Source organism: Xenopus laevis, chromosome 1S (assembly GCF_017654675.1).
Source record: "Xenopus laevis strain J_2021 chromosome 1S, Xenopus_laevis_v10.1, whole genome shotgun sequence".
NCBI lineage: Eukaryota > Metazoa > Chordata > Amphibia > Anura > Pipidae > Xenopus > Xenopus laevis.
Window position 1 is genome coordinate 80316838 of NC_054372.1, and position 24734 is coordinate 80341571.

A 24734-nucleotide genomic window follows, 5' to 3' on the forward strand; every position below is an offset into this window, starting at 1 on the left:
AAGCTATGGGCACTACTAATATTTTTTGCTGCAAATTACAGATGTTAGGTAGTAGTCTGATCTTTTATGGCTATCCTTAGGAATTGCTGATGACACTCTTATTGGGATACATAAATATGCATTTTATAGATCTACGGTCACCATCTCTTCTGTTCGTGGAGAGCCTGTATCGTAGAATGAAATGATTTAAATATCTTAGGTCAATGACTACTCTGTATTTTCCTTTTGGTTTCAGAACTAAAAAAATAGGGGACTAAACTCCTAAAACTCTTTCTTGTTCAGTTACTTGAATTAACACTCCTTGATCTTTGAAGTCCCGAATTGCTGACCACATAGCCTTTCTCTCTACTTCTTCTCTTGGAGGATATATGTCTTTATAAATCTGGTTGGGGGAAAAGAGCTGAACTCAATGGCATAACCTTTTTGTATTGTTTGTAGTACCCATTTGTCGGATGTCACCTTTCTCCATTCTTCTACAAACTTCCTCCAACCTGTCTGGCGTCATGCTGAAAATGGTCATTGATGAAAATTTGTGCGGCCACTCCCTCTGCTGGATCTTCCTCTGAATTGACTATAGGATTTGTCTTTTGATGTCCTCTGACTTCTCCAGTCCTGCCGATATTTATACGAGGTATGAAACCCCCGATAGGAACGTTTGAAATTTCTTTTGTCTTGTGGTAAGCATTTCAATTTATTATCGGATTTCTTTTCTACTTTTAAGTCAAGTTCAGATCCAAATAATTTTTCTCCTTCAAACGGTAAATTGAGTAAGCTATTCTTTGAGGCTATATCTGCACTCCATGGCTTTAACCATATTGCCATTCTGGCTGATGCTGTAAATGCCGTAGACTTTGATAAAATATCTATTGATGATAGAGCAGCCTTTGTGAGGAAGTCAGCCGTCTGACAAAAGCTTGTCCCGCGGCACCCCTTTAACGTCTTTTCCAGTTGCATGATCCATACTTTCAATGATCTGGCTACTGAGGCTGCTGCTACTGCTGGTTTAAATCCAGCAGTACTCAGTAGTGCATCAGCCTTCCTGTCCATAGGATCTCTAAGACCTGCGCTGTCCTCAAGAGGAAGTGTCATTCTCTTAATTGTTTGTGCAACTGGAGGATCCAATTTCGAAGCATTAGCCCAAGCTTTGAAATCGGCAACATCAAAAGGAACCAGTATGTTAAACTTCTTTTGAAGAACACATTTCCTATCCAAATTAGACCATTGACCTTTAAATTTTCCCTTTAATTGCTTCATCTACAGGAAAACACACTCTTCGTTTATTTATATTTGCAAAGAGTTTGCTTGACTTTTTTGGTGGCTCTAACCCCCATTGTTTCTCTTACTGCCAAAATTAGAGAATCTATATCCTCCATGTGAAAAAATCCTTCAAATCTGAGTATTCTGACTCAGAATCTTATTTACATTTTGCTGGACCTGGTTCAACAGATTCATCCAATGAAATACTTTCATAAAGAGGGCTGTTTTCATCAGGAATATCTTTATCCTGCTTTACTTGATTCAAAGATTCAAAGGCTTGTAACATTGCACCCTTCATCCATGATACCAATTCCTCAGAATTAGTAGTATTTCTATTTGGATTTTTAATCTTAGCTTTGCAAGCCTCACATAGACTATTTCCTTCTGTGGCTAAAAATTTTTCATTACAGCCTACGAAAATAACTGAAGGCATTTTCTTAGAGATGTCCTTCTTATCCTTAAGTAGTTCAATTGGGGAATATTTATTCTTGGCCTTCTCTTTTGCCTTACTTTTACTTCCCCCTCTTTCCGGTGCAGTGTCAGCCATACTGAAAAGTATAACCGACTAGAACATGTTAAGATTAACAAAGGTCCAGGGCCAGATGGTATTCATCCCAGGGTAATTAGCGAGCTTAGCTCTGTGATTGCCAAACCTCTTTACTTAATTTTTCAGGATTCATTGAGATCTGGCATAGTGCCGAGAGACTGGCGAATTGCTAATGTGGTGCCTCTATTCAAAAAAGGATCCCGTTCTCAGCCTCAAAACTATAGGCCAGTTAGTCTGACGTCAGTGGTAGGAAAGCTTTTCGAAGGGTTAATAAAGGATAAGATACTGGACTTCATAGCAAATCATAATACTATGAGTTTGTGCCAGCATGGTTTTATGCATAATAGATCTTGCCAGACTAACTTAATTTCTTTTTATGAGAATGTAAGTAGAGACCTCGATTCTGGGATGGCAGTGGATGTGATTTACTTAGACTTTGCTAAAGCATTTGATACAGTGCCACACAAAAGGTTACTGGTTAAATTTAGGAATGTTGGCCTGGAACATAGTATTTGTACCTGGATAGAGAACTGGCTAAAAGATAGACTACAAAGAGTGGTGGTAAATGGAACATTTTCTAATTGGACCAGTGTTGTTAGTGGAGTACCGCAGGGCTCTGTACTAGGTCCCTTGCTTTTCAACTTGTTTATTAATGACCTGGAGGTGGGCATTGAAAGTACTGTTTCTATTTTTGCAGATGATACTAAATTGTGCAGAACTATAGGTTCCATGCAGGATGCTGCCACTTTGCAGAGTGATTTGTCTAAACTGGAAAACTGGGCAGCAAACTGGAAAATGAGGTTCAATGTTGATAAATGCAAGGTTATGCACTTTGGCAAAAATAATATAAATGCAAGTTATACACTAAATGGCAGTGTGTTGGGAGTTTCCTTAAATGAGAAGGATCTAGGGGTCTTTGTAGATAACACGTTGTCTAATTCTGGGCAGTGTCATTCTGTGGCTACTAAAGCAAATAAAGTTCTGTCTTGCATAAAAAAGGGCATTAACTCAAGGGATGAAAACATAATTATGCCTCTTTATAGGTCCCTGGTAAGGCCTCATCTGGAGTATGCAGTTCAGTTTTGGACTCCAGTCCTTAAGAGGGATATAAATGAGCTGGAGAGAGTGCAGAGACGTGCAACTAAATTGGTTAGAGGGACGGAAGACTTAAATTATGAGGGTAGACTGTCAAGGTTGGGGTTGTTTTCTCTGGAAAAAAGGCGCTTGCGAGGGGACATGATTACACTTTACAAGTACATTAGAGGACATTATAGACAAATGGCAGGGGACCTTTTTACCCATAAAGTGGATCACCGTACCAGAGGCCACCCCTTTAGACTAGAAGAAAAGAACTTTCATTTGAAGCAACGTAGGGGGTTCTTCACAGTCAGGACAGTGAGGTTGTGGAATGCACTGCCGGGTGATGTTGTGATGGCTGATTCAGTTAATGCCTTTAAGAATGGCTTGGATGATTTTTTGGACAGACATAATATCAAAGGCTATTCTGATACTAAGCTCTATAGTTAGTATAGGTATGGGTATATAGAATTTAATTAAAAGTAGGGATGGGTGTATGTATGGATGCTGGGTTTTCATTTGGAGGGGTTGAACTTGATGGACTTTGTCTTTTTTCAACCCAATTTAACTATGTAACTATGTAACCGGACTTAGAACCGTTTACGTTCCCTTACACATATTGAATTTCCCACATATGCCAGCTGACTTACTTGGGTAGCGAGTCTGCAGAGTTTGGGAACCTGGACAGCGGTGCATACACCCAGGAGTGGCAGCTTACTGCCTTGCAGAACGCTGTAAATAAATAGACACGCCAACCCAGAAGTGCTGCGTCAACGTCACTACGCTCCTGCACACCTCGCTTCTTGCGCCCATAGACGTCATGTGCACAGTTAGGAGACATGTCAGGACACCGCTCAATTGAGACACGTCATTTGAGCGGTGTCCTGAACTTAAATGTCAGCTTTCCTTTCCTGGGGGCATAATCATCTGGAGAGCGCCTGGTTTATCCTCTTTATCACAGGGGCACGGTCGCCTGTTTGATATCATGACAGAGGTCGATCCTCTAAAAGGAGTCCGTATATCCTTCCTTGTATTCTTCCCGTCTACTGAACGATGTCTTCCATCCGGTAGGAAAAAAACACTGAAGGGGGTCATGTGTGAAAGGAGGAGTAGGAGGAGTATTTTATTATGCTGGGTGGTGTCTTTCCTGCCCTAGGAGGAGCTCTCTCTTTAGTAGGTGCTCCCAAGGGACGTGAGGAAAATAAGGCAACGCTAGCACAACTTCACTTCGCTTGGCGCAGTAACGTTAGCGCAATTTCGGTAGCGTTTGGTGCCCTGGACGCAACTACGGATTTTAGTGAATTAGTGTTGTCCTGGCGAATCTACAACTGGTGAAATCTTGCTCTGTGAACGAAGCCGTCACTGGCGAATTTTTGGAGGTTAGTGAATTTGCCCCTTAGTGTGTTACAAATAATTATTTATTTCAGCAGCCCAGTAAGTGACTTTGATCTATTTAATACTGTTGCTGATATATTTTCTTATTGTGAAAATATACTTTTTTTTTTAAAAAAAAAAAAAAAAGAGGGGGGGATCTACATCTTATTTATCTTACCTAATAGCACTACAGCCTCCTACAGGATCCAGCCTCCTACAGTCTTGGCCTCCTTAAAGGGGAACTATCGCGAAAATCTAATTTTCCCAGTGGATAGATAGGATGAAAATAACAATATTCTCAAATATATTCATTTAACAGAAATGCTTACTTTTTGAAAGGCATTCAATAATATTACAGTGAGTTACAATGCTTTCTCTGAGAGCCAGTTCAAGCAATTGCTGAATGGGAGTGGCTATACCCCAACTGTGATGTCACGTAGCAACTAGCAAAGTCCTATCCTCTTCATGCTGAATTCACAGCATCCACACACCAACTGCATTCTCTGGAATCTCATTCTGAGAACAGTAAGGCTGTTATTCTTTGATAGTGTGAAAATGTTGATTTTATTGGCAGAATGAGGTTTTTGCATACTCCCAGATCAAAGCCTGCCACTCCTATCTCACTCACACTCACCCTGCCATGCTTACCTTCTACTCTCACACTCACCCCAGCCACTCCTATCTCTCTCATTCACCCCTGCCACTGCTATCTCTCTCACACTCACCCCTGCCACTCCTATCTCTCACACTCACCCCTGCCACTCATATCTCACTTACACTCACCCCTGCCATGCTTACCTTCTACTCTCACCCCAGCCACTCCTTTCTCTCTCACACTCACCCCAGCCACTCCTTTCTCTCACACTCACCCCAGCCACTCCTTTCTCTCTTACACTCACCCTTGCCATGCTTACCTTCTACTCTCACACTCACCTGAGCCACTCCTTTCTCACTCACTCCAATTGAATTCTTTCAAATTCGAATAGAATGTTTGCCTATTCGATAGTCGAAGTACACAAAAATAGCTCGAAATTTGAATTTTTTTACTTTGAATTTTTACTTCGACCCTTGATAAATCTGCCCCTGTTCTCTCACTTTAGGGGCATTTTTTGAGGAGAAACCTTTAGTTTACCTAGGAAAACTATACATTGTTTTTTTCAGTAGAAAAAAAAAATTTAGTTTTCATGTATTTCCACCTCTTTTTTGAAAAATACACATTCTGATGATTCCAAAATGGGTAACTATATCTCTCTACTCCTAACTACCAAACATCAAAGCTTGTCTTAACTTTGCGGTTCTTATAAAAATGTATAAAAATTCTGAAAAATCACTTCAAAGGTTTTATTTTTCTGCTCCGCATATCCCACAATGTATTAGGTACCCTGAATATAATTGCCAGGGGTCCACTGAACAGTTTGATGCCCATTGTGCATAGGTTTACCAAAGTATCTGGCATTTAGATGAAGTTAGCGCATACACTCAGTGGCGGGCCAAGCCAGCAGGGCGCCCTAGGCAACCCTGCCGGCTACGTCGCCTCCCCCCTAGTGCGCGCACATGAACGTGCATGCACAGGAGAGCGCATTCACGTTCAGATGACAGCAGCAACGCTGTAATAGCTGCCGAGCTGAGGGAAACAACAGTCCAAACTAGGGGAAGGCTGTAGAAGAAGTACTTACCTGGCAGCCCTTTACTTTTGCGCCATAGGCACGTGCCTCTTCCTACTCCTAGTTCCAGCCCTGCATACACTGCCTGATTATGTTTGGTAAAAATGGCAAATAAGTAAGTCATCCCAAGAAAACATCAAATTTTTAGAAAATACACATTCTGCCAAATCTAAAATAGGTAAATGTATCTTTGTATGGCAAAGCGGCAACACTACCCTACATTTTTTGTTTTTTATATCATTTTTGAAAATCATCACAAAATTTGCATTTTACCCCATTATATAACTACATTTGTACTGTAACTTACCAACATAAAGCATCCTAAATATGAACACCAGGAGTCTACTCAATAGTTTGATGCCTTAATTCATAGATTTACCAAACCAACAAATTCAAATAGTACATATGAATTTTCACATGACACTCTTGACTGTTACAATATAAGCACCCGGCACGTGTATTACCCTAGAAAACCATATATTTTCCGAAAGTACACATTCCGACTAATCTAAAACGGGTAAACTTTGCCAAGCTGCAAAGTTATGCTAAACATAATGCATTTTATTAAATGTCTGAAAATCATCACAAAGCTTGCATTCTACCCCATTATTTACCCCACATTTTGTAACGTATCAGCATAGGGTCTGAACTACACGGTACAAAGAACAGTGGTAAATGCTATATGATCATAAAATCCAATAATCAATCAATGCTTTTTTTTTTTCCCCTGGTGTAATCAGCAGTCATAATCACTGTTTGACTATTTTAGCATGACCAAATATGTTTTACGGAAAGAAACAAGCGAGCAACACCTATACAGAGCTGAAAATGCAATAAAATAGCTTAACATGCAATAAAATGGCTAAAAATGCACCAAAATTGCAATATAATCACTAAAATAACATACAAAATGTATTGCACAGTATGGTATGCTATTGACAATATGTAGAACTGTAGTGTAGATGTGGAACAGATCCAAAGCGGCAGTCAAACTGCAAAAAATCCGTTTATTGGGGAGTGTACAACATGTTTCGGGACGAGCCCGAAACATGTTGATAAAGGGCTCGTCCCGAAACATGTTGTGCACTCCCCAATAAACGGATTTTTTGCAGTTTGACTGCCGCTTTGGATCTGTTCCACATCTACACTACAGTTCTACATATTGATTTGGGTTATCGGACACAGGATACCCGTGGACAGGTCTGATCTAAGCATGTGGTGAGCTCCTTTCATACTAAATTATGCTATTGACAATGGCAATAAAACATTTTTTTCAAACAAAGTGCAGGTGCAAGTGTATGTGAGTGTGCAGTGTCGGACTGGCCCAACGGGACACCGGGAAAAAACCTGGTGGGCCCCGACCCTTAATGGGCCCCCACCAGGCCAGTCCCCTCTCCCGATCAGATTAGGGGGGGGGGGAGTTTTTTCAGGCACTGCGCATGCGCTCAGCACCTGTTAATTTAGGAGCGCCGCGGCAACTTCACGCAGGCGCTCGGCGCATCATATAGGGGGGTGAGGGGTCAGCGGGGGGTCGGAGGACATTAGTCCCGGTGGGCCCTGAGCCCCCAGTCCGATCCTGTGAGTGTGTGACCCCCCCGATCCTCAAAAATGTATGTGTGCATGTATGTTTAAGTGTGAATGTAAGTGTGTTTCAGTGTAAGTGTGTGTTTGTGTGTGTGAGTGTAACACTAACCTGGAGGTATGTCCGTGCAGGTCATTAGTCTGTATGTGATCACTGAGACGCGCGAGTATTGAAGGTGCTGCTGCTCCAGTTTGATTTTTTTGCATGTCTAACATGGCTGCGTCTCAGTGATCACATAAAGACTAATGACCTGCACGGACTCAGCCAGTGTTAATAAGTCCACCTTTATTTTCTTTTTGCCTCGTTTCTGGGAGGGAAGGGGAGTTTCAGGAGAGCAAGTCTTCATGTAACCGACTTGTAAAACTACGATGCTGACTGACTGACTGCAGGGGGAGGGGCTGAGAAGGAGCTTGATACGGAGTCTTTCTTTTCACATTACTTTCTGGAAGGGAGGGGGAGCTGCAGAAAGAGAGCAGCTGAGTGTAAAAAAAAAAGAGTTTTAAAAGCAAGATAAGTACTGGGGCTGGCTGCAGGGTGTGGGGGTCTGGCTCTGAAGAAAAAAAGGATCAATCCAGCAGGGCACAAATAACGGAGCCATTAATTATGCTGCCTCCACACAGTTCAAGATTGACAGCACTGATAGCCAATGAGAGAGAGGACAGCGTTGTTATGCAAAGAAACTCGACTCCGACGCCAGAGCTAGTCAGAGGCAGGTAGGAGAGAAGCAGCTAGGCATGTGTTCACTATAATGACTTCAATATTTTAAAAACTGTACATTTTTTTAATACATTATATTTAAAGAATTTAATAACTTCATGCAATGATTCTTTTTACAAATTTTTAATTTCGCGATAGTTCCCCTTTAATGATTCTGCCTGATTGCTCATCACACTGGTCCAATAAGAAAATGTTCCATTTACCATCACTCTTTGTAATCTATTTTAGCCAGTTCTCTATCCAGGAACAAATTCTATATTTCAGGTCAACATTCCTTGATTTAACCAGTAGTAACCTTCTGTGTGGCACTGTGTCAAATGTTTTAGCAAAGTCTAAGAAAATCACTCACCTTCTCATAAAAGGAAATTAAATTAGTCAGGCAAGATTTATTAAAAGGAACAAAAAAGTGACCAATGTGGAAAGTTCAATTGTAAGCAGTTACCGCTGTACACGGTGGGTCTGGGTGTGCATGCCCCAAACATTCAGCAGAGGGAGTATGCATGAAGGCGTATTAAGGGATAAGATTCTTGACTTAATTGCAAGTCATAATACTATGAGTTTGTGCCAGCGTGGTTTTATGCGCAATAGATCTTCACAGAAAACATCAAAGCAATATGGCACATACCGAACCACACGTAGTTGAGAAACAGGAGACAGATATTAAAGTGATATAAAAACAAAAATCTAATTTTACTTTCCAAATCTAAAACATGCCTCCAGGGGACACTTAGTCATAGGCTGATCATATGGTACAACACAAGAGGTTTAGTAATCACAGAGCTAAATTTGCCAAGTACCATGGCTTAATACCATCTAGTCTCTCTTGAATTTCCATCAACATAAACCATGCCTCATTAGTTGTATTACTAGAATTTGCACTATTAAGATGCAAACCTTAATTAACTGGTTCCTTATTTGTGTAGACAGACGTAAAATAAGAGTTCATAATTTCTGCTTTATTTCTCTTCTCATCTGCTTTATTTCTCTTCTCATCAACCAGCTGACCCCCCCTCTGATATTAAGGGTCTCACCCCTTAATACCCATTAAAACACATTTTTTTTTACTACTTACATATTTAAAAAAATATTTTTGGATTGTTTTTACTGCTTCTGCAATACCGTTTTCCATATCGATTTTAGCCTGTCTGATAGCTTTTTTGCATTGGCCTCCGTACCTGACGTTTCAGGTGTCCCAGCTAACTTGAAAGCCTTAAAAGCACATCTTTACTTAGCCAACTTTTATTGAACCACAAAGTTTCCTTGCTTACAAAGGGAATAAACTGACGTATTTTTATTAAGCAGCATTTTTGTTCTGCGAAAAGCATTTCCCATTTAATATATTGCAGAAATGTCCTTTTACTGTCAAAGTTTACACGTATAATTTAGTGTTTTAGTTACTGCCTTATATAGTTGCCTTTGACACATAATCTCAAAGGGGATAATGTTTTGATCACTATTCCTTAAATGCTCACCCACACAAATGCTAGAGATAAATTCGGTATCATTAGTTATTACAAGATCCAAAACATAATCACTCCTAATAGGTTCTTGAATGAGCTGAAATAAAAAGTTGTCATTCAGCATATTTAGAAACCTGCTATCTTTTATGACTTGGCAACCCAATTACTCAATATCCCAATAAATACTCTCCCCAAAAGATTGTTTTTTTCTGTCCAACCATCTGGTAGGCAGACTGTTTTTTTTGGGTGAAGCTAGCACTGCAATAATTTTAGGACCCAATTGGAGGAATGTAATAAAAGTCAATAACGGAAAAACTATTCGCAATGCGAAAAGTTATGCCTTTGCACAAACAAATTTTGCTTTGCGCAAATTTAATATAGCTTTTGCAAACCCACAAACTGTTTAGAGACCACTTCAGACAGTGGAAGAAGGTTTGCAAATGTTAATGATAGTTTGCGTCAATTTACAGTAAATGTAATAAAACTTCTTACTGAAAAAGTTTTGTTTGCTCCAAAAGATTACGACACCTTCAAGGACTTCTTAAAGGTGCGCAACTAAAATTCGCAATTCAATAACAGTTTAAGGAATAATATTAAATTGCGAGATGTGAATTTTTTTTCTTATTGGTGCAAATATTTTTTTTTCTTTGCAACTTTTATTACATTCCCCCTAATGTCTTAGATAGAGAGTTACCAGAGAGTTACCTCCAACTGGCAGAAGTGTCATGTTAGGCATGTGCTGTCCTGTTTGCAGGAAAGTCTAAGTTTTGACAGATAGACCGCAGTCCCATATTTAAGAGATACAACGTTTCTGAAATTTAATTAAAATAAGGCTTTTTGGCAGAGAAGAAAGAACACTCAACAGATTACCTTAGATACATTTTTAACAATTTAAGATAAGCAAAGATACAATTGTAATTATTTAAGATACACAAGTCTCTTGGAGAAACTGGTGCTTGCAGCTTAAAGGGCAATTTCACCTTCATTAGCAAAACTGTTACAACACATAAAACATGGCAATAAAACTCCCATAAACTTGCATAACCTGGCAAATTTTGTAAAATGGGTGTGGTAATTTGAGGTTGTGGACATAAAATGGGTGTGGTCAAACATTTTTGCCATGCTACTCACAGTGGATCTTTGTGTCCCTCTTTCATGAATTCAGTTAGCATATACACAGTAAAGTACAGTGATGTTAGCACTGGTTTCTGCATACATAAAGATTTGCAATGACATCATGGCAACCTGGGAATTATAAAAAGTAAGCAACTAGCCACACTGTCATTTAATTGAATTACATATCGAGAGGGCTGCAACTGCCTGTGAAAGCCTATGGTATTATAAAGCCTGTCTGCTTCCCTGTCTATTCTAATTTTGTCTCGTTGAGAATTACAGTATTCAGTGGTTGTTTTATTGCAGAGGTCCAGTCAAATGTATGCTACTAAAGGTAAAACAACCTCCAAAACAAGGCACTTTGTAAGCAGGGACTATAAAACTCATTGTCCATGTTGTTTGGCTAATGATTACCTGGCCACTTTAGGGTAAGGACACACTGGACGATTTGTCGCCAACGTTTTAAAAAAGCAAATCGCGGCAACAAGACGATCATCTTTTTTTGAATAGACGATTCACAGCGACTATTGGCACAGATCGATTTGTATCCCATTACTCTGTGCGGTACGTGCTCCACCCAAACCGGAAACGGTTTGTGCTTCCCGCTGTAACCTGGCGTCTTTACGTTCTTGCGTCATTGCGTTTGCATTGTAATTTGAATACAATTGCTGCTACTTATCTGTATGTGTGTGGGTGTCTAGGAGATTTCAGTGCTTTTCTAAGTACATGCTATTTCTGATAAATCGCTCGGAAAAGGGTCTCAGTGCGTTTTGGAGCTACAGGCGATTCACAAACGCGCTGTGGGCACAGGAGCTGGCGTCTTTCATTTGTTTTTGTTCAGAGACAAAACAAGCGATATGTCGCCGCGATTTGCTTTTTAAAAACGTTGGCGACAAATCGTCCAGTGTGTCCTTACCCTTACACACAACAAAAGCAGATGTTTAAGGCAATGTTCCAGCAGACCTTTTTGGAATTTAAAGAGTGACTTCATAATAAGACTTCCTCAGCTGATTCAAGTAACACTCCTATGGATGAATGAGAATATGTGAATCTTAAAGAAGTCTCATCCATCTCAAGAGTAAATAATGGAACCTCTGTCTTTCAAGTTGAAAGTTTCCTTCCATCTCAAGAGTAAATAATGGAACCTCTGTCTTTCAAGTTGAAAGTTTCCTTAATGTATCAAAGCTATTAGAGGTGAAATTGTGGCTCATGAAGGAAAATAAATTGATACAGAAAGCATTTATTCATTAAAGAGCTAATTAAATTTGAATATAAGAATCCAGATGAAGCCACAGTAATTTATTGATTAAAATCCTTGTTTCCAACAGATGAGGAAGCTGATGCTTGGTAAACCACACCAGTTGTGGACAAAGCTATAGCTCAAAGAGAAATATTTCTGTTGTAGATGGGTCAGGGTTTAATTTTAAGTTAACTTCAACTACGTTATTAATGGCCAAATCTAAGTAACTTTTCACTTGGTCTTCTTTTTTTTGTATAGTTTTTTAAATTAATCTGACTCTTTCCAGAATTTAAATGGGGATCACTGATCCCAGCAGCCAAAAATCTATTGTTTTGTAAGGATACAACTGTGTTATTTTTAAAACTTGCTTTTCTATTCAGGTCCACTTCTAATCATACATTAGTCCCTAATTCAAACCACTTCAGGTAATTTGAATTAGCAACAAGATGTCTGCTGACATTCCTAATTGGAGAGCTGCAGAAAAATAATAAAAATAATTCAAATGCTACAAAAATTGCAAATTGTCTGAGAATATCACTCTCTACATCAAGTTAACTCAAAGGTAAGCAGCCCCTTTAACCCTTTCCTTGCCAGCCGTTTTGTCCTAGATGCGAACATCTACTGCCAAGCAGTTTTTAGATATTTTGCACTCTTTCACTTTAAAGTGGACCTGTCACCCAGACACAAAAATCTCTATAATAAAGTCATTTTCAAATTAAACATGAAATCCAATTTCTATTTTTTACTAAAGCATTCATAGCTATTGTAAGCTCATTTAAAAATCTCAGCTGTCAATCAAATATTGTCTGCCCCACCTCTATGCCATGGGCATAGAGGCGGGCAGACAATTACTTTCACTTTCCATTCAGCACTTCCTAGATGTCACTGCTCTCCCCACATTCCCCTGTTGTCTTTACTGTTTAATTGTGTAGCCAGTGCATGGGGATGGACATCAGGTCCCCCATTCTGGTGCACAAACAAGATTCTGAGATGATGCAAGGCTTGTCTTAATAACAGTGTCCACAAAATGGCTGCTGCCTGCTTGCTATCATTTTGAATTCCAAGACTGAAGGAAATAAGATTCAAATCATTTATATAGTGTAATTAAAGTTTATTTTGCTTGACTAATGTGATAAAATATAGTTTTGAATATTTTCTTTGGGTGACGGGTCCCCTTTAATGGCCTTTCCTGGGGTGGTCTTTTAGTTTACCCAGGAAAACAATATATTGTTTTTTTTCAGGACAACCCGAACTTTCAAAATAAGCAAGAATTTTGGTGTAATTCTGTAAAATAAAATATAGGCTTCTAAGTGTCTAATAAAATGAAATGAAAAAAAATCATGTTTCACAAAGAACAATCACATATATCAGAAACATAATTTATTTTATGTACGAGAACACAGCTGATTTGGAAAGGTCTATGACTCCTGAACGCGGCAATACCAAATATATATAGTTTTATGGAGATTTTTCACTTGTATAGCTCAAAATCTACAAGCAGTACACTACCAAATTTCCAAAGCACCGCTTCCCAAACAGCATACTTCTGATTTCAAGGCCAAACATTCCGCTAACCGTAGGTTTACCCTAGAAAACTGCCCAATATTAGAAAGAAAGATTCTGGTGAATCAAAAATGGGTAAATATATCTTTGTACTCCGAACTACCAAGTTGCAATTGTTTCCTAAAGTTATAATGTTTTATAGAAATTGGTGAATGTTTTGAAAAATTACCTCAAAGTTTCCACTCTACAGCATTATATCTCCCACACATCATTAGGTATCAATGTAAAACACCCCATATGAAAGCCTGGGGTCCACTGAACAGTTTGATGCCTAATGTGTATAGGTTTACCTAAGCATGTGGTATATAGGAGCCCTAAAATGTAAACACCTCATTTGAGCTACCAGTTCTGTAATTCCAGAAACTGCAAAATCAACACATTTACATCGTTTGGTGGGGGGGGCAAAGTTAGAAAAAAGTATGTTCACCCCAGAAAACCATATATTTTCCATTCCAAAGCACTAAGCCGCAAACCCTTCCTAAATTTGGCAATTTTGGTGCCATTTTCTAAAATCACCTCAAAACTTCAAACCTGCAACATTGTATTTCCAACATACTATTATGTATCAATATAAATCACCCCAAATATGAAAGCCTGGGGTCCCCTGAACAGTTTGATGCCCAATATGTATAGGTGTACCCAAGCATGTGGTCTGCCATTTCAGGTACTACAAAATCAACACATTTACATTGTTTTGGGAGGCGGCAAAGGTATAAAAAAAGTACGTTCACCCCAGAAAACCATATATTTTCAGAAAGTACACATTCACCTGAATCCAAATTGGGTATGCATGTCTTTATACGCTAAAGCACCAAGCTGCAAAACATTCCTAAATTTGGCGATTTTGGTGACATTTCCAAAAATCACCTCAAAGCTTCCACCCTGCCGCATTGTATGTCCCACATAATATTGAGCATCAAGAAAAATCACCCCAAATATGAAAGCATAGGGTCCTCTGAACAGTTTGATGCCCAATATGTATAGGTGTACCCAAGCACATGGCATATAGGGGCCCCAAAAGGAAGACCCCCATTTGGTCTGTCATTTCAGATACTACAAAATCAACACATTTACATAGTTTTGGGGGGCGGCAAAGTTAGAAAAAAGTAAGTTCACCCCAGAAAACCATATATTTTCAGAAGGTACACATTCCCCTGAATCCAAATAAGGTATGCATGTCTTTCTACTCCAAAGCACCAAGCCGCAAACCATTCCTAAATTTGGTGATTTTGGTGACATTTCCAAAAATCACCTCAAAATTTCCACCATGCAGCATCGTATTACCCACATACGTTTAGGTATCAAGAGAAATCACCCCAAATATGAAAGCCTAGGGTCCTCTGAACAGTTTGATGCCCAATATGTATAGGTGTACCCAAGCATGTGGCATATAGGGGCCCCAAAAGGAAGACCCCCACATGGTCTGTCATTTCAGGTACTGCAAAATCAACACATAACCATATATTTTTGGAAAGTACACATTCCCGCGAATCCAAATTGGGTATGCATGTCTTTGTACTCCAAAGTACAAGTCGCAAGCCTCTAAGTGTACAAAAGGGACCAAGTGTGCTAAAATAAAAAAATACCAATCTTTACTAAAATGTGTGTGTAAGTGTATAAATGAACTTTAAGTATGTGTAAGTACACGTAAGTGTGTAAAAATAAACGTGCACTTACCGTTTTTATAGCAGGAGGATCGCTTGAACCGACAGCGTGTCTGCAGAGTCACTGCGCAGCAGGAAGTGTGTGGGCAGCTGTGCAGGAAGAAAAAGGTGAGTATGCAGCAGCAGCGCCATTTGCCACTTTGAAGTCGGATCTGCGACAATCGTGACGCAGATCCGACTTGACAGCCCCCCAGCCTCGTTGCCTGGGGGCTGTCAAGCTTCCTGACTCTCTGCATCGGCTGCAAAAGCCGCCAATGCCGAGAGAAGGGCTCAGCTGCAGGAGAACCTACGAGGTACGTTGTTGGCAGCCTAAGCCCTGAACCGCCAGCACGTACACAGTACGTGCTTGGCGGTTAAAGGGTTAAAGACCTGATTGAACAAAGGGCTATAAAACTATTAAGACAGGTATAGTCCACAGCTTCAGCCTAGTTGCAGCCACTAACAGCACTGTATCAAGAACACTAAGGAACTGGCTAACTCAATCAGATAAAGACATAGAGACCAAATCATTAAATACATGAAGAATGGTGAGACTAGCTGCTGAATTCCTTTGACAATCCTCCTTCAAATAGCATACATTTTACAAATAGGAGAGCTATTATGCTTAGATCCTGATCTGTGGACACCTCTTCTAATGCTAACCTATATAATATGCCCTGGTAGCCTGCACATCTTTTGGGTTCTACATTGGACATCTTGATGTAGAAAAGGCAAAAACCTGTGTCAAGACACTTTTGCTTACAAGAACAGCACTGGCCAAACTGGTGGGAGCTACAATTTTTAGAAGAAGGGTTCCAGATAAAATTTCAAACTCTTCCTCCACGATTTCCCTCTACACCAATATATTCTTTTCAGAGAAAGTAAAAATTTTTGTTAAAAAAAGAAGAAGATAGCAATGAGGTGTGAAAGAGGTGATTCATGTCAAGGTGGAGAAACCATCCCTGAACAGAGGCAGGGGTCTTTGACTCCACCTGTCTGCTACATACAATGCTGTTCTAACATCTGTACCTCAGCGGTTTCAGAACACTTCACACATCCATTCATGCAACTCTCACAAGTAACAGAGTTGCATGACACATTAGTAATTCTATCACAGTAATTACACAGAATCAACAACTCTGTAAATTTCAGATGTCACCTCTTTGAAGCGTTACAATACACCATTGTGATTGGATTAGTGGAAGAGTTTATATGCCGATTTCCCATACCAGTCAGTTGAACTGAAGAAGCTGCTCGGATCAGTAGTGAAACGTCTTCAATAATTACTCAGCAAGTCCAGTTGTTTTTTGAATTACATAAGATAATACATAAGATGTACCATGACCTGAATGAAGGCAAATCTTCATAGTCATTAAAGCAGATTATCACATTCAGGACTCGCAAGTGTCAAGTGTCAGTGATCACCTAAAAGCAAATGTGCTGAGGGGAAGCAAGGCACGGACTTACACTTTTCACACAGTCTAGGGAGAGGGAGGGGTTGAAGAAGGAGAGGGCAGAATTTTTGCACAGATCTGACTAAAACAGAGAGAGTATTCTGAAAGCCACTGAACAACAATGCTGGAGTCTGGATACACGGCTCTAGATGGGAGGGGCCGGATCTGCACAGAGCAGGAGTCCTAATGGATGTCAGGGACTGGAGCTGCCAGTTAATGGGAGGGGTCAAGAGAGAGCAGGAGAGAGCTGTGAAAACAAAATGGAGCTACTGCTTCTGGCTTTACATAACGAGAGAGGCAGGTGTGTCTGTATGTAGTTGTTTCTGTCTTTCTGTCCTAGTATGTGCGCCTGTGTGTGTCTGTCCATGTGCTTGTCTCTGTCTCATTGTCCGTTTGTGCATCTATGTGTGTGTGTTTGTGCAAAGAAATCGCAAAATGCGAAACCAACTGTCTATTCAACCTGACATGGGAAAAATTACCTGTATTTTGTAAGATTTGCCTGAAAAAATAAAGTAAAGATATAATTTTTACCCAAGGCTGAATTTTTTTTATTGGTATCCCTACTCTGAACCCAGGGCAGCTATCAATGCAGAATTAAATGAGGTTCTTATTTATGGTGCTCTGAAAACCCATACTGATTACTGTTCATTGTGGCTCAGGGTGGTTCAAGTGTTACACTATAAGGTTATTGCCACACAGGGCCCATAATCAGCCCCTACGCTGGCATCAACCTTTTTCCTTTGCTGCACTCAGAACCACTGTGTTGGTCAGGTGCAGGCACTTGCAGTGGACTTCAGCAGTGAAACGCAGAACTTTGCATTTCAAGAGTCAAGTCAAGTCAAGTTTTTTGTCATTTCATCCATATACGTTTGTACAGTACACAGTGAAATGAAACAACGTTCGTTTATCCAGAAAACTTCAGAGCTGAAATATACCTCGTGCCTGCATCCAGCTGACACAGTGGCATTAGCCTTATATGAGACTATTCTATAAAACAATGGATAATTTAGCTGTACTGATTTATGAATAAAAAGTTTCCCTCATGTTAAACCCAAAATATTTTTTAATGCACAGGGGTCGGGTCTTGTGCACCATACTCAGTACTATTACTGACACTACATGAAGAATGGAAGGTTTGCTTCTGGGAAGGTTTTTTTTTTTAACCTGGTATATCAATACAGGTATGGACCTGGAGTTTTCTGGATAATGGATCTTTGAGTAATGTAGATTTTTCATGAGATACTGACACCAGAAAATAATCTTTTTTTTTATAGCAATCATAACATTATCATTGAATACTATTTATAATTTTGCCAGTCAAGTATTCGCGTGAGGCTTTTATATTACCTTTCTTACCCCCATGTTCTTCTATGAGGGGGCTGCCATATTTTTACAGCAGGAGACTGTTCGCATTAGAAACTCTTAACTGACAGATTAAGAAGAGATAGTTAGGTAGGCAAAATAGTCAGGTTTAGGAACTTCAAATAACAATTACTTACAAAAGCAGAACTATCAGCAAAAAAATTAACGCGACCTATAGGTAACTTTTAATGTAAATTAATATTTTGAAAAGAAAATTTATAGTGTTGGTGTCCCTTTAAGCCTACTAGAAAAATGTGTAAACATTATATAAACCCAATAGTCTGGTTTTGCTTTTAACAAGGATTAATTATATTTTATCTGGTATTAACTACAATGTACTGTTTGATATCACTGGGGAAAATGTAACCATTTAAAAAATTTGCATCATTTGGATAAAACGGAGTCTATGGCAGATGGCATTACCATAATTTTAAGATTTCTGTATAACAGATCCCATAACTGTATATAATTTTAGAATTATATTCAATAGATTAAGGCAGATAGGATGTTGGGCTGATTTTCATGAAACATAAATTTATCAATTTTGTATTTATTAGAATGTGTACGTTTCAAAAATATATGGTTTTGGGGGGTCTTTGTTCTGTTAAGAGGGTCTTGCGGCACATTATAAGCAGTCAGGGCGCTTTGTTCACGGACATCGAATTGACATCGAATGGGGTCTGCATATGCCAGCTGCTTTCTATATCTATGCATATTGGGCATCAAACTGTTTAGTAGGCCCTTGGTGTTCATATTTAGGGTGATTTACCATTGTGTAAGAAAATGGGTGAGATAAATTGAAATATTTGTAGTCGTTATTCAGAAATGTCATAAAAAACAGTCTTTAGTGTAGCTTTGCAGTATGGTGGTTTGGAGTAGAAAGATAATCAACCATTTTAGATTTGTAAGAATCTGTTCTTTCCAATAATGCGTAGGTTTTCTAGGGTAAACTTAATGTTAGTGGAATGTTTGGCCTTGAAATCAGAAGTATGCTGCTTTGCGGAGCAGTAGTGCTTTGGAAATGTTGTAGTCCAATGCTTGGAGATTTTGACCTATACAAGTGAGAAATCTCCATAAAACTATATATTTTTTGGTATTGGCACATTCAGGAGACATGGAACTTTCCAAATCTGTGTTCTCATGCATAAAATAAATTATGTTTCTGATATATATGTTTGTATTATGGGAAACATGATTTTTGAATATTTTTTAGACATTTTAAATATATGTATTTCACAGAATTGGACATACACCAAAATTCTAGCATATATATGGCTTTCCTCTGTAAACTAAACTTAAAGACCCACCCAGGAAAGAGTGCAAATTATTCAAAAATGGTCTGGCAAGAAAAGTACCAAATCGGCAAAACCGTCTGGCAGCGAAAGGGTTAAAGGGGGTGCAGCACCTTTGTATTAAAGTTTAGTATGTTATAGAATTGATAACTTTAAGCAACTTTGCAATTGGTCCTCATTTTTTCATTTTTATAGCTTTTAAATTATTTGCCATCTTCTTCTGACTCTTTCCAGCTTTCAAGTAGGGGGTAACTGACCCCATCTAAAAAAAAGTTCTCTGTAAAGCTACAAATGTATTGTTTTTGCTACTTTGTATTACTCATCTTTCTATTCAGGCCTTCTTTTATTTATATTCCGGTCAGTGCATGGTTGCTAGGGTAATCGGGACTCTAGCAACTAGGTTGTTGAAATTGCAAACTGGAGAGCTGCTGAATAAAAAGCTAAATAATGCAAAAACCACAATTAATAAAAAATGAAAACCGATTGCAAATTGTCTCATAATATCACTCGCTAGATCATACTAACAGTTAAAAAAATTCTTCTACATGGTTGATACTTTGCCAAGAAGGAGCCAGGGATAGAAGGAGGGAACAGGGACAGAGAAAATAAAAAAACTACTGCTAGTGGAACTTAGAGCTGTTGATTGGCTTTTCTCTAGCTGTGTTGACTTTGCCGGCAGAGAATAGCTCATATGCTCCGATCCGCTTCTTCTTGGCATAGCATCAGTGCATATATGCTGTTCTCTATCTGCAGAACTGCAGTCATAGTTTTGAAGGCATGCACTTTCCTTTCTACAAATAAAAACTTCCAAATTCCATTTGTCTGTATTTTTTCATGAAAATTGCACAGACCTGACTGCCGAGATCAGCAGGTTTGCACATACATGGAGAATAAGTTAGGAGGAGGATTCAGGGCAGGGCAGGCAGGATGCTTTGCATTTAGCATAGGGGAGGGAGGGACTTTGCTACTGGTTTTGTGACATCACAGCCAGGTGTTGCCACTCCCATTCAGCAAATGCTTGAACTGACTCTCAGAAAAAGACTCCTAATTAATATTTTTTCTTTCATTTTAAAATGTAAGCAATTTTGTTAAACAAATATATTTGAGAATGTTATTTTTTATCATATCTGTCCGTCTGTACAATTTGATTTTCATGATATTGCCCCTTTAAAGGAGAATTCAACCCTGTATAAAGAAACCCGTACCCCCCACCCCAGGTAGACCCCCCTCCATCCTCCCCCCAGGCTAACTGCCCCCCTGGGGAAATGCCCCATACTTTATACTTACCCCTTGGCGCAGATTCTGACAGTGGAGTTCCACGCATCCATCTTCTGGGTCCTCGGTAAGCTGACTGGGAGATCGGCAAGTTCCATCCATTTCAGCGCATGCACATGAATCCGGAAAACTGCTCCAATTGCGCATTCAACGACATACCAATCTCCCAGTCAGCTTACCGAGGACCCGGTCAAGATTGCCACCCTAATACTGGTGCAGTTGTCTGTGTATTCTTGTTACACCACAATCTGTTGGAAGCAGGGGGTATGTTATGGACGCTTATTTTTTATTGGTTCTTGTCGTATAAGAAGAAATGGGGACGTTAACCCATATGTGCTGCTGTATGGACTTCAAGCGGATAAAAACTACAGCAAGTAAAATTTCCTCTTTTGGTCACATCAACAAAAGAACCTTCAAAATGTTTGGCCAACTTTAGAGTTGGCTACCCCTTGAACTATATCAAGGTCATTGTTATGCCAATGTTTCTGTAGATGTGTAGCTTGGTATGTGCTTATTTTCGCCCATTTTTTTTTTTTTAACAAAGCTTTAAAGAAAGTACATTAACATGGTCAATAAGCAGGTTTACAAGGTTACAATCAGTAAGTATTTGTGATCATTACATGGAGATCAACGCTTTCTCCGCTATTGTTGGAGCTAGGTCAGTTACTTGGTTCAGCAGCATTCCAAGGGGCTCTACTACAATTGGAATATTCATCATGTCGGAAATATACTGTGCTACATCTCTCCAAAACCTTTGTATCTTAGTGCATGACCATACCATGTGGATAAAGTTTGCTGGGGAGAGGTGACAATGGGGGCATTCATCAACCTGGGATGGGGACATTTTAGCCAATACACTTGGAGTAAGATATGCTCTATGTAGGAATTTATATTGTATCATTTTATCTCTGGATGCTACTATATGGTCAAAGATTGAATCTCCTTCCATGTCTCAGTGTCTAATTCAGGAATGTCATTTTGCCATTTCTCTAATAACTTACCCAGTGGGGATTTCCCCGCAGTCATTAGAATGGCATAAAAACCTGACAAGCTTTTCACATGCGTATCAGCTAGAGCCCTTACTTCTATTTGGGTGGGTGCGGTTGTCACTGGCCCCCCTTTAAATTGGGATTGTGTGGCGTGCCGAAGCTGAAGAAACCTGAAGAACATTTTATTGGGTAAGTCATACTTAGTTTTTAGCGTTTCAAAGTCCATCAGTTTACCTTCTGCCATAATGTCTCGAATATACTTGATGCCATAAGTGGCCCAGGCCTGGGGGTCTGGTATGGTTTGCATGTGTGGTAGTTTGGGGTTACACCAGATGGGAGTGAGCTCTGAGCAGTGATCTGCAGGTTTAGGAAGGAGACCAAGAGCTGCATTCCATGCCCACACTATATCTCTCATGGGTGGTGTTGCTTTTGCTGTACATTTGCAGCCTCTATAAAGGAGGTTTTTAAGTTCCTCATATGACCCTATAGATTGGGCCTCTAGGTGTGTGGCAGGGTTGTCTAGAGATGGGGTCGTCCACCACTTTGCTATGGCCAGCCTTGCTGCCAGGTAGTATAAAAAAAAGTTTGGAGCTGCCAGTCCCCCTGCTTGAGTTGGGAGTTTAAGTTTCACCATGGCTATTTTTGGCGTAGATGGGTGCCAAATTAACTGTGTGAGGGAACTCCTAAGTTTCTTAAAGAAGCTATTTGGTATCCTCACTGGAGATTGTCTAAAGATGTATGTAAACTTGGGTAACATTACCATTTTGAACAGATTTATGCACCCAATCAGGGATAGTGGCAGACGGGTCCATATTTTGATTTTCTGTTCCAACCCCTGGGTTAAGGGCATTAAATTTAGTTCCACAAATTTACCCGGGTCCAGATTGATGTTGATGCCCAAATATTTAAATTGGTCTGTCCAATTCAGGCCTTGTGGTAATGTCGGTGGGGGAGCTGGCAGATGGTCTATTGGGAATAGTGCAGTTAACCTTTAGGCCAGAGTATGTGGTGTGTACATTAATAAGTGCTGCCCCCAGATCTCGGTCTGCATTAGCTAGGTATAGTAGTGTATAATCTGCAAACATGGATATTTTTTTCAGTTATCCCTCCCATTTTGAGCCCTTCTATCCTGGGTGACTGTCTATATCAATTATTTGCGTAATAACTGTATTGAGGCGACTGGCAAGAACCTTCGCCAGTATTTTGGCATCACAATTCATTAAAGATATTGGTCTATAGGAGGTACATTGTTTGAGATCTTTATTTGGCTTTGGAAGGACTATAATCAGGGCCTTGTTCATTGATTCTGGCAGGGGAGTGCCCTCTCGGACTTCATTAAATAATTTAACCAGACTGGGGGTCAGCTCTTTTTGATAAGATCTATACCATTCCATAGGGAGCCCGTCTACTCCTGGTGTTTTCCCTCTCGGAAAGGAATCAATGGCTTTTGCAATTTCTTGGGCTGATATAGGTGTGTCTAATAGTAGCCAACCGTGTATATCTACTGTTGACATGTCTACCTTGCCTAGGTACCTTAGTATGTCCTCATAGTTAAATTCTAGTTTTGAGTCATATAGATCTGCGTAGTATTCCTTAAATGTGGTAGATATCCCTGGTCTCTTTTCTATTGCAGGAATCGCTGTTTGTTGGGTAGGATCCCTGCTGAGATAAGATAGTAATTTACCACATTTATCTCCTGACTCAAGGACATTTGTTTTTTGGAATATGATACTTTTCTTAACCGCCTCGGTTTGATCTAGGAGAAGCGCTGCTTGTGCATTTCGCCATGCAGCCATGGTGTCTGGATTTGGGTTGGCTACATACTGGGCTTCTTTACATTCCGCTTCCTGTTGTTTCCCCTCTATATGTAACAAGGCTGGTTTCTTGACCTGTCGTATGTATTAGCATGGAGTACTCCCCCCTAATATATGCTTTAAAAGCGTCCCAGACCATTGAATCATTAGCTGTTCCTACATTCATGGATAGGAATTCTGTGATTGAGGAGGCTATAGGTGTTATCAGATCTGGATGGTTTATCCAGTGTTGGCTCAGACGCCATGTATTGTCCTGGGGTTCAGGGCAGACTTGAATAGTTAGACTAATGGGAGAGTGATTTGAGATTCCCCTGGTTAGAATTTGAATTCCCATAGTTGCACGTGCAACCTCTGGTGACCCCAATGCTAGGTCTATGCAAGAGAGGGTGCTGTGGGCAGAGCTAAAGGAAGTGAACTGTTTAACCCCTTCGTTACGGGCTCTCCACAGGTCTGTTAAGTGAAACGTGTCTACCCATTTCAATAGTGCCTGATCAGACCTGGTGGGTATTGGTAGTCTGCCCAGGTCCTTGTTGATTACATTATTAAAGTCCCCCATAATTATTATAGAGGCCATGGGTAGTGTAGAGATTTTGCTCATTACCGTATACAGTATAGTATCTATGAATGGTGGTGGTATGTATATATTGGCTATAGTCTATTGCTTACCCATAATAGAAAGGTGTATTATCAGAAACCTTACTCCAGGGTCAGATATTACATTATGCAGGGTGTATGCACACATTTTCGCTATGAGGGTGGATACCCCTCTGGAGTAGCTGGAATAAGGCGCATGGTATGCTGCCGCTACCCACGGTTTTTTTAGTGTTATGAGTTTGCTCCCATCTAGATGCATCTCTTGAAGCAGTATTATTTGTGGGTTCTGTTTTCTCAGGAACTTGTTCACCAGACCCCTTTTTATTGGGTCTCCCAGGCTTCTAACATTCCAAGACATTAACTTAATGCTATACATTTACAATCAGACAAAATATGATCTGCAATGTAACTTCCCATTTCCCTTCCAACCATCAACATCTCAGTGTTTTCCTTTTTTGGCACCAGATATGGTAGTCCATACGGTATGTAAAGTCTCTCTTGGTGCTTTGCAAACAAGATCAGAAAGCATGTTTAACTTCCCCTTCCCCCTCCCTATCCACCATCAACCCTAACCTTTAGTGGATCTGACTCCCCAGAACTGTTCGAATTAGTAAAAGTAACAAGACCAGAGTCTCAATAGGTAAAGACATGCTCTTCAATGTCGGTTATGGGTGGTGGCCCATGCCGGCACCCTCACAGGATATATATATATATATG

The 24734-nt window shown here is 39.8% G+C and overlaps 1 protein-coding gene across 21 annotated transcripts in view; it reads right to left on the reverse strand.

Moving 5' to 3' along the window:
• Positions 1–24734, reverse strand: part of adgrl3.S (adhesion G protein-coupled receptor L3 S homeolog) — a 1276319-nt gene that overhangs the window by 1100674 nt on the left and 150911 nt on the right. Inside the window, exon 1 of one of the 21 annotated variants that reach the window (XM_041579792.1) lies at positions 15272–15398. The exons of the other annotated variants lie outside the window; for them this stretch is intronic. The gene's annotated coding sequence lies outside the window, so the exon portion shown is untranslated. Of the gene's footprint in view, positions 1–15271; positions 15399–24734 lie in introns of those variants that run through there. 21 annotated transcript variants of the gene reach the window in all.